The sequence below is a fragment of the Rutidosis leptorrhynchoides genome, chromosome 1, assembly GCF_046630445.1.
Source record: "Rutidosis leptorrhynchoides isolate AG116_Rl617_1_P2 chromosome 1, CSIRO_AGI_Rlap_v1, whole genome shotgun sequence".
In the NCBI taxonomy this organism is placed as follows: Eukaryota; Viridiplantae; Streptophyta; class Magnoliopsida; order Asterales; family Asteraceae; genus Rutidosis; species Rutidosis leptorrhynchoides.
The window spans coordinates 273,149,875-273,161,048 of record NC_092333.1 but is presented as its reverse complement, the minus strand read 5'-3'; the positions used below and the strand labels follow the sequence as shown (position 1 = coordinate 273,161,048).

The following is an 11,174-nucleotide window of genomic DNA, read 5'->3' as shown; positions in this document are numbered from 1 at the left end:
CTTTGTAAAAAGAAGCCTTCGGATGTATCTCTTCTGGTTGGGAACTTTGGACATGGTGTCCAGGAATCTGCCATCCAGTTTGAATGAATCAAGCTTGGATGGTTCTCCTTGTAGCCTTCCAGGATAAGGTACGCGAACTGGAGTTTCAGGAGTCAGCTTCTAAGTATATGTCGATTTGTTCTTGAGCCTAGTTGACCTTCTCCGTGGTCCTTCCTCTGGGATTACGGAATCCATTTGCTTTGCCTCTTCTATGTAGGAATTTTGGATAGTATTACTTGGCAATCTTCCCTGCGGTCGGGTTTCAAGGCATTGTGATAACTGTCCGAGCTGCGTTTCCAAACTTTTGAGCAGAGCCAATTGATTTCTCATTAGTATCTCCGTCTGATCTTGTCTGGCTGCAGTTCTCTGATTTAGCTGTTGTTGTCCTTAGATGAACTGAGTTAACTGATCATCAGCTCCGAGAGTGGGGTTAGCTGCTTTTGTAATCTGGGTGGTAGGGGAATTTTCCTCAACTAGGGGACCAGTGAGTGGAAGTAGTTGATCGTAGGTCAATTGAGATTGTTGGGCTGGGTAAGGTGGATAGCGATAGCGGAAAGGTTGATTGCTTCGCTGAAATTGATTAACCCTAGGTGGTTGATTGAATCCGAGATTTGGTGGACGAGCTAGGTATTGGACGTAACAGACTGAACCGTCGGGGTTTTCGTACTCAACTTGATAATCTTCAGTGGGTTGCAGGTTAGTACAATTAACACAAGCCCGAGTTGGTTAACCTGCAGCGGCTGCGTCTTCAATTCTCCGAGTTCTTTTGCAAGAGATTCCATCTTGTTCGTGAGGGATTTGATGGCCTCCGTTTGATTGTTAAGTGCAGAGAGTGGGGCAGATGATGAAGTTGTTTCACTACTATTCCAGTCATGATGATGCATCGTCATGTTTTCGAGCAATTCCCATGCTTCGTCTGCGGTTTGGTTCATCAGATTCCCTTGAGCTGCTGCATCGATCGTCATCCTATGATTTACCGTAAGACCATTGTAGAAGGTGCAAATTTGGGCTGGCCGTTCTAGCTGGTGATTAGGGCATTTCTTCAGCAGGGTTTTGAAACGCTCCCATGCAGTGTAAAGAGATTCATCATAACTTTGTTTGAAGTTAATGATGTCATTCTTCAGTTTGGTTTGTTTAGAAGGGGGGAAATATTTGGTTAGGAATTTAGTAGCCATCTCCGTCCATGATGTGATGGAATCTTTTTCCAGTCCTTCGAACCAAGTTTGAGCATGATGAGTGAGGGAATAGGGGAACAGGTATAGCCGGACTATATCTTGTCCTATCCCTGGCTATTTGTAGGAGTTCGAAAGAGATATGAATTTATCAAGGTGAGAATTAGGATCTTCATTCAGTAATCCATGAAACTGACAGCTATTCTGAATGAGCTGGATGATGTGATGTTTTAACTCGAACGAGTGTCCTTGAATCTCTGGAAATCTGATTGGTCCTCCTCGACCTTCAATCGAGGGTTTGGTATTTTCTGCTAAAGTAACGCGTAACGCCATTTGGTTTCTGATTCGTTCTTCCTTGCGTGCTTTAGAGATTATTGCGTCTAGATCAGGTACGAATAACAATGGCCCTGGTCTAGATCGGGTTTGGGTCATACACTGGGTATGCCCTTTTTTGTTTTTAATTTTTCGCAGATAAGCTAAATTATAATAAGCTAAACTAAACTAATTTAATTCTACGATAATCTAATTTGATCTAATTGTAACCTAAGTTAATCTAAGGTAATCTAATCTAAGGTAGTCTAAGGTAATCTAATCTAAGGTAATCTAGAGTAATCTAAAGTTCTTTAACTAATTAACTAACTATCCTATGGTGGAATATGTTTTTGGTTCTGGCTACTGATTCCCTGGTATTTCGGTGACAGAGCTCCGCACGAACTATTCAACAAACCAAGTGGCCAGGCTGACTACGAAGAGGCAGGATCCTTTTGGTCCCAATATAATTGGTGACTGTTCGGAAAATCCAATAACCAAGTCCGTGTATAATTGTCTTTCTTAGACACCACTAAATGCTTGTGAATAAGTTTGATAGAGAGCAGTATTGCCTGATACCAGTTCCCCGGAAGCGGTGCCAAAAACTGGTAACTCTCCTGATATGGCCGAAACAGAAGATTTTTAATTGCGCGGTGTCATCAGGCCGCGGCTCACCAGGATCAGCCACTCGTGGAAGAGGGTACTGTTTTAAATTTATATTTAGTGGGGCCTAAATCTTACTACTCCTTATAAGTAAGGGAAGTATGACCTAGAGTCATATTTTTGAGATATCTGTAACATCGAACCGATATTTTAGCCATAGTTAGGGAGTAGTGAATGTTTACTTTGGGATTTTCTAGTTTATAAGACAGGTAAAGTAAATGCGATAAAATTTTTAATTCAGATAAGGTTAAAGTAAGTGCATACTATGATTTCGTCCGTTATGTTGCCGAGATTGTGGAAAGCTGGCTCATGAATAGACAGAGGCCTTGTATTCATTACACTAGTCCTAAACGCCCATGTCATAAGACATGTCACTGGGTACTGCGTTAGGCTTGAAGATTCTGAATAGACAGCAACGTCCCTTACCCTCGACGTCCGTGCAGTCTGACTACAGGCATACACGTTCAGACGGCTCATCCAATTGAGCGACTCGGTTGTGTGACGTATTAACATTCCAAAATGGTCTAAACTTTCTTAAGCATAATAGAATACATGGTTTACCATATTCGAGAGACGTGATGTGTTTAAATGCTTTCGTTAATGATTGGTAAAAGATAGTTAGGCCCTTAAAAGGAGTTCAACCATAAAGAACACCATGGCCAAGTCAAGTTGACTTCCATGAACACGTTCGGTTATCCTAACGGTCCAATCCTTTATGTGTATAAACAAACATTTCCTTAATTAACTAAGAATCCCTCAAGCGGGGTGCAATGCTTGAGACCGTGTTATGGTGCAGTGTACTGGTCAACACTAACCGTGTTCCATGGCCTTACTTAGCAGAGGTACAGCTTACAACAACCGCTGTGCTTCAGCGTGCACGTACGAAGTTTGTATGCTTGGTGACTATAATAGCATGGTCTAGGACCGACAATGTACAAAGGGCCTAGTCAGATGTTTCACTACGAAAGAGTCCTCAGTCGGAATCCAAAGCTCGATAGACTTACTACAACCGGTGTGCCTCGGTTGATCTTACGTTGTATCCAATAGACTTCTCTTACCAAGGGGAGACACAGATAGAGTAACGACCCTGGATTTTCCAATGTTTATTTATCAATAATTATTATTATTAATACTTGTGATTAAACGAATGTATGTTATTACATTTACATGTTGCCATGATTGCCCGTACTTGACTTTAATTTGCCCGAAACGTCTTTGTGACAAGCGAAACTTACACAAATAATAATTTCACATATTATTTACATTCATGATTAAGTTTTATTAGTCATGTTAATTGAAATGTCCCGTTCTTATTGATTAAAAACGTTCCATATTAATTGATTTCGTTGCGAGGTTTTGACCTCTATATGAGACGTTTTTCAAAGACTGCATTCATTTTTAAAACAAACCATAACCTTTATTTCATAAATAAAGGTTTAAAAAGCTTTACGTAGATTATCAAATAATGATAATCTAAAATATCCTGTTTACACATGACCATTACATAATGGTTTACAATACAAATATGTTACATCGAAATCAGTTTCTTGAATGCAGTTTTTACACAATATCATACAAACATGGACTCCAAATCTTGTCCTTATTTTAGTATGCAACAGCGGAAGCTCTTAGTATTCACCTGAGAATAAACATGCTTTAAACGTCAACAAAAATGTTGGTGAGTTATAGGTTTAACCTATATATATCAAATCGTAACAATAGACCACAAGATTTCATATTTCAATACACATCCCATACATAGAGATAAAAATCATTCATATGGTGAACACCTGGTAACCGGCATTAACAAGATGCATATATAAGAATATCCCCATCATTCTGGGACATCCTTCGGATATGATATAAATTTCGAAGTACTAAAGCATCCGGTACTTTGGATGGGGTTTGTTAGGCCCAATAGATCTATCTTTAGGATTCGCGTCAATTAGGGTGTCTGTTCCCTAATTCTTAGATTACCAGACTTAATAAAAAGGGGCATATTCGATTTCGATAATTCAACCATAGAATGTAGTTTCACGTACTTGTGTCTATTTTGTAAATCATTTTTAAAACCTGCATGTATTCTCATCCCAAAAATATTAGATTTTAAAAGTGGGACTATAACTCACTTTCACAGATTTTTACTTCGTCGGGAAGTAAGACTTGGCCACTGGTTGATTCACGAACCTATAACAATATATATATATATATATATATATATATATATATATATATATATATATATATATATATATATATATATATATATATATATATATATATATATATATATATATATCAAAGTATGTTCAAAATATATTTACAACACTTTTAATATATTTTGATGTTTTAAGTTTATTAAGTCAGCTGTCCTCGTTAGTAACCTACAACTAGTTGTCCACAGTTAGATGTACAGAAATAAATCGATAAATATTATCTTGAATCAATCCACGACCCAGTGTATACGTATTTCAGTGTTGATCACAACTCAAACTATATATATTTTGGAATCAACATCAACCCTGTATAGCTAACTCCAACATTCACATATAGAGTGTCTATGGTTGTTCCGAAATATATATAGATGTGTCGACATGATAGGTCGAAACATTGTATACGTGTCTATGGTATCTCAAGATTACATAATATACAATACAAGTTGATTAAATTATGGTTGGAATAGATTTGTTACCAATTTTCACGTAGCTAAAATGAGAAAAATTATCCAATCTTGTTTTACCCATAACTTCTTCATTTTAAATCCGTTTTGAGTGAATCAAATTGCTATGGTTTCATATTGAACTCTATTTTATGAATCTAAACAGAAAAAGTATAGGTTTATAGTCGGAAAAATAAGTTACAAGTCGTTTTTATAAAGGTAGTCATTTCAGTAGAAAGAACGACGTCTAGATGACCATTTTAGAAAACATACTTCCACTTTGAGTTTAACCATAATTTTTGGATATAGTTTCATGTTCATAATAAAAATCATTTTCCCAGAATAACAACTTTAAATCAAAGTTTATCATAGTTTTTAATTAACTAACCCAAAACAGCCCGCGGTGTTACTACGACGGCGTAAATCCGGTTTTACGGTGTTTTTCGTGTTTCTAGGTTTTAAATCATTAAGTTAGAATATCATATAGATATAGAACATGTGTTTAGTTGATTTTAAAAGTCAAGTTAGAAGGATTAACTTTTATTTGCGAACAAGTTTAGAATTAACTAAACTATGTTCTAGTGATTACAAGTTTAAACCTTCGAATAAGATAGCTTTATATGTATGAATCGAATGATGTTATGAACATCATTACTACCTCAAGTTCCTTGGATAAACCTACTGGAAATGATAAAAATAGATCTAGCTTCAAAGGATCCTTGGATGGCTTGAAAGTTCTTGAAGCAGAATCATGACACGAAAACAATTTCAAGTAAGATTTCCACTCGAAATAAGATTGTTATAGTTATAGAAATTGAATTAAAGTTTGAATATGATTATTACCTTGTATTAGAAAGATAACCTACTGTAAGTAACAAAGGTTTCTTGATCTTGGATGATTACTTGGAATGGATTTAGAAAACTTGGAAGTAAACTTGCAATCTTGGAAGTATTCTTGATTTTATGAAACTAGAACTTTTGGAATTTATGAAGAACACTTAGAACTTGAAGATAGAACTTGGGAGAGATCAATTAGATGAAGAAAATTGAAGAATGAAAGTGTTTGTAGGTGTTTTTGGTCGTTGGTGTATGGATTAGATATAAAGGATATGTAATTTTGTTTTCATGTAAATAAGTCATGAATGATTACTCATATTTTTGTAATTTTATGAGATATTTTATGCTAGTTGCCAAATGATGGTTCCCACATGTGTTAGGTGACTCACATGGGCTGCTAAGAGCTGATCATTGGAGTGTATATACCAATAGTACATACATCTAAAAGCTGTGTATTGTACGAGTACGAATACGGGTGCATACGAGTAGAATTGTTGATGAAACTGAACGAGGATGTAATTGTAAGAATTTTAGTTAATTAGAAGTATTTTGATAAGTGTCTTGAAGTCTTTCAAAAGTGTATGAATACATATTAAAACACTACATGTATATACATTTTAACTGAGTCGTTAAGTCATCGGTAGTCGTTACATGTAAATGTTGTTTTGAAACCTTTAGGTTAACGATCTTGTTGAATGTTGTTAACCCATTGTTTATTATAACAAATGAGATGTTAAATTGTTATATTATCATGATATTATGATATATAATATATCTTAGTATGATATATATACAGTTAAATGTCGTTACAACGATAATCGTTACATATATGTCTCGTTTCGAAATCATTAAGTTAGTAGTCTTATTTTTACATATGTATTTCATTGTTAATACACTTAATAATATATTTACTTATCATTTAACATAATTAACCAAGTGTATCAATATCTTAATATGATTCATATGTACCTAGTAAGACGTTGTTATAACGATAATTGTTATATATATCGTTTTCGAGTTTCTTAAATTAATAGTCTCATTTTTATGTATATAACTCATTGTTAAAATACCTAATGAGATACATACTTATAATAAAATCATGTTAACTATATATATAACCATATATATGTCATCGTATAGTTTTTACAAGTTTTAACTTTTGTGAATCACCGGTCAACTTGGGTGGTCAATTGTCTATATGAAACCTATTTCAATTAATCAAGTCTTAACAAGTTTGATTGCTTAACATGTTGGAAACACTTAATCAAGTAAATAACAATTTCATTTTATATATAAACATGGAAAAGTTCGGGTCACTACAGTACCTACCCGTTAAATAAATTTCGTCCCGAAATTTTAAGCAGTTGGAGGTGTTGACGTATCTTCTGGAAATAAATGCGGGTATTTCTTCTTCATCTGATCTTCACGCTCCCAGGTGAACTCGGTTAATCTACGAGCATTCCATCGAACCTTAACAATCGGTATCTTGTTTTGTTTAAGTCTCTTAACCTCACGATCCATTATTTCGACGGGTTCTTCAATGAATTGAAGTTTTTCATTGATTTGGATTTCGTCCAACAGAATAGTGAGATCTTCTTTAGCAAAACATTTCTTCAAATTTGAGACGTGGAAAGTGTTATGTACAGCCACGAGTTGTTGAGGTAGCTCCAGTTGGTAAGCTACTGGTCCGACACGATCTATAATCTTGAATGGTCTAATGTACCTTGGATTTAGTTTCCCCCGTTTACCAAATCGAACAACGCCTTTCCAAGGTGAAACCTTAAGCATGACCATTTCTTCAATTTCAAACTCTATATCTTTTCTTTTACTGTCCGCGTAGCTCTTTTATAGACTCTGGGCGGTTTTCAATCTTTGTTGAATTTGGATGATTTTCTCGGTAGTTTCTTGTATTATCTCCGGACCCGTAATCTGTCTATCCCCCACTTCACTCCAACAAATCGGAGACCTGCACTTTCTACCATAAAGTGCTTTAAATGGCGCCATCTCAATGCTTGAATGGTAGCTGTTGTTGTAGGAAAATTCTGCTAACGGTAGATGTCGATCCCAACTGTTTCCGAAATCAATAACACATGCTCGTAGCATGTCTTCAAGCGTTTGTATCATCCTTTCGCTCTGCCCATCAGTTTGTGGGTGATAGGCAGTACTCATGTCTAGACGAGTTCCTAATGCTTGCTGTAATGTCTGCCAGAATCTTGAAATAAATCTGCCATCCCTATCAGAGATAATAGAGATTGGTATTCCATGTCTGGAGACGACTTCCTTCAAATACAGTCGTGCTAACTTCTCCATCTTGTCATCTTCTCTTATTGGAAGGAAGTGTGCTGACTTGGTGAGACGATCAACTATTACCCAAATAGTATCATAACCACTTGCAGTCCTTGGCAATTTAGTAATGAAATCCATGGTAATGTTTTTCCATTTCCATTCCTGGATTTCAGGTTGTTGTAGTAGACCTGATGGTTTCTGATGTTCAGCTTTGACCTTAGAACACGTCAAACATTCTCCTACATATTTAGCAATATCGGCTTTCATACCTGGCCACCAAAAATGTTTCTTAAGATCCTTGTACATCTTCCCCGTTCCAGGATGTATTGAGTATCTGGTTTTATGAGCTTCTCTAAGTACCATTTCTCTCATATCTCCAAATTTTGGTACCCAAATTCTTTCAGCCCTATACCGGGTTCCGTCTTCCCGAATATTAAGATGCTTCTCCGATCCTTTGGGGATATTTCATCCTTTAAATTTCCCTCCTTTAAAACTCCTTATTGCGCCTCCTTTATTTGAGTAGTAAGGTTATTGTGAATCATTATATTCATAGATTTTACTCGAATGGGTTCTCTGTCCTTCCTGCGCAAGGCGTCGACTACCACATTTGCCTTCCCCGGGTGGTAACGAATCTCAAAGTCGTAATCATTCAACAATTCAATCCACCTACGCTGCCTCATATTCAGTTGTTTCTGATTAAATATGTGTTGAAGACTTTTGTGGTCGGTATATATAATACTTTTGACCCCATATAAGTAGTTCCTCCAAGTCTTTAATGCAAAAACAACCGCGCCTAATTCCAAATCATGCGTCGTATAATTTTGCTCGTGAATCTTCAATTGTCTAGACGCATAAGCAATCACCTTCATCCGTTGCATTAATACACAACTGAGACCTTGCTTTGATGCGTCACAATAAATCATAAAATCATCATTCCCTTCAGGCAATGACAATATAGGTGCCGTAGTTAGCTTTTTCTTCAATAATTGAAACACCTTCTCTTGTTCATCCTTCCATTCAAATTTCTTCCCTTTATGCGTTAATGCAGTCAAGGGTTTTGCTATTTTGGAGAAATCTTGGATGAATCTTCTGTAGTAACCAGCCAATCCTAAAAATTGACGTATATGCTTCGGAGTTTTTGGGGTTTCCCACTTTTCAACGGGTTCCATCTTTGCCGGGCCCACCTGGATACCTTCTTTGTTCACTATGTGACCGAGGAATTGAACTTCTTCCAACCAAAATGCACACTTTGAAAACTTAGCGTACAGTTTTTCATTCCTCAATACTTCTAGCACTTTTCTCAAATGTTCTTCGTGCTCTTGATCATTCTTTGAGTAAATAAGTATGCCATCGATGAAAACAATGACAAACTTGTCAAGATATGGCCCACACACTCGGTTCATAAGGTCCATGAACACAGCTGGCGCATTAGTCAATCCAAACGGCATAACCATAAACTCGTAATGACCATAACGCGTCCTAAAAGCAGTTTTTGGAATATCATCCTCCTTTACTCGCATTTGATGATATCCAGAACGTAAATCGATCTTCGAATAAACCGACAAGCCTTGTAGTTGATCAAATAAGTCGTCAATTCTCTGCAGTGGATAACGGTTTTTGATGGTAAGTTTGTTCAACTCTCTGTAGTCAATACACAACGTAAATGTACCATCCTTCTTCTTGACAAACAAAACAGGAGCTCCCCATGGTGATGTGCTTGGTCGAATGAAACCACGTTCTAATAGTTGGCTTTGCAGTTCTTTCATCTCGCTGGGTGCGAGTCTATAAGGAGCACGAGCTATTGGTGCAGCTCCTGGTACAAGATCTATTTGAAATTCAACAGATCGATGTGGAGGTAGTCCCGGTAATTCTTTCGGAAATACATCGGGAAATTCTTTTGCGATGGGAACATCATTGATGCTCTTTTCTTCAGTTTGTACTTTCTCGACGTGTGCTAGAACAGATAGCAACCTTTTCTTATTAGTTTTTATGCCTTCAAATTACTAATAAGATGTAGCTTCGTGTTGCCCTTTTCTCCGTACACCATTAAGGGTTCTCCTTCTTCTCGTACAATGCGAATTGCATTTTCGTAACATACAATCTCTGCTTTCATCTTCTTCAGCCAGTCCATGCCAACTATTACATCAAAACTCCCTAACTCTACTGGTATCAAATCAATCTTAAATATTTCGCTACCCAGTTTAATTTCTCGATTCCGACACATATTATCTGCTGAAATTAATTTACCGTTTGCTAATTCGAGTAAAAATTTACTATCCAACGGCGTCAATGGACAACTTAATTTACCACAAAAATCTCTACTCATATAGCTTCTATCCGCACCCGAATCAAATAAAACGTAAGAAGATTTATTGTCAATAAGAAACGTACCCGTAACAAGCTCCGGGTCTTCCTGTGCCTCTACAGCATTAATATTGAAAACTCTTCCACGGCCTTGTCCATTCGTGTTCTCCTGGTTCGGGCAATTTCTAATAATGTGGCCCGGTTTTCCACATTTATAACAAACTACATTGGCATAACTTGCTCCGACACTACTTGCTCCGCCATTACTCGTTCCGACACCATTTGTTCCTTTCATTCTATTAACCCCTGGTCCGTAGACCTCACACTTCGCCGCGGTATGACCATTTCTTTTACACTTGTTGCAAAATTTGGTGCAGAACCCCGAGTGATTGATGTTTTAGCAGAGTGGTATAAAATAGTTATTAATTTTAGCAGGAAATACTATTAAATACGATACAATTTTACACAAGATATTTATTTATTTAGAGAATGGATATACTTAAACCTTGCTACAACACTTATAGGCAGTGTACCTAATCGTACAGTAGTGTAGTTTTTAGTAAGTCCGGTTCGTTCCACAGGGAAATCTTTAAACAAAGCTTAACGCTATATTACTTTTATAAAAATACAAATATATATATAAGTAATATTATTATTATAAAGGGGGGTTTTTACCGTTTAATGACCGGTTTGTCGATTTTAGAACTTTAGTCGCAGTTAAAACCAAATGTAAAATATTAAAAATAAATACAAGACTTAAATTAAAGCATAAAGTAAATAACGATAATGAAATTGTGAATAATAAAAGTGCGATAAAATAAACTTGCGATAATTAAAAAGTACGATAATTAAAAGTGCAATTAAATATAAAATAAAGGAAATTAAATATGAAATAAAAGAATTAT

At 36.2% G+C, this 11,174-nt stretch overlaps 1 non-coding gene across 1 annotated transcript; it reads left to right on the top strand.

Annotated features, from left to right (window-relative positions):
- Positions 1-1,059: 1,059 nt before the first annotated feature.
- Positions 1,060-1,166, top strand: LOC139887029 (small nucleolar RNA R71). Its single transcript, XR_011772882.1, has one exon. It is a non-coding gene; the product is annotated as a small nucleolar RNA R71 (small nucleolar RNA).
- The last annotated feature ends 10,008 nt before the right edge of the window (positions 1,167-11,174 follow it).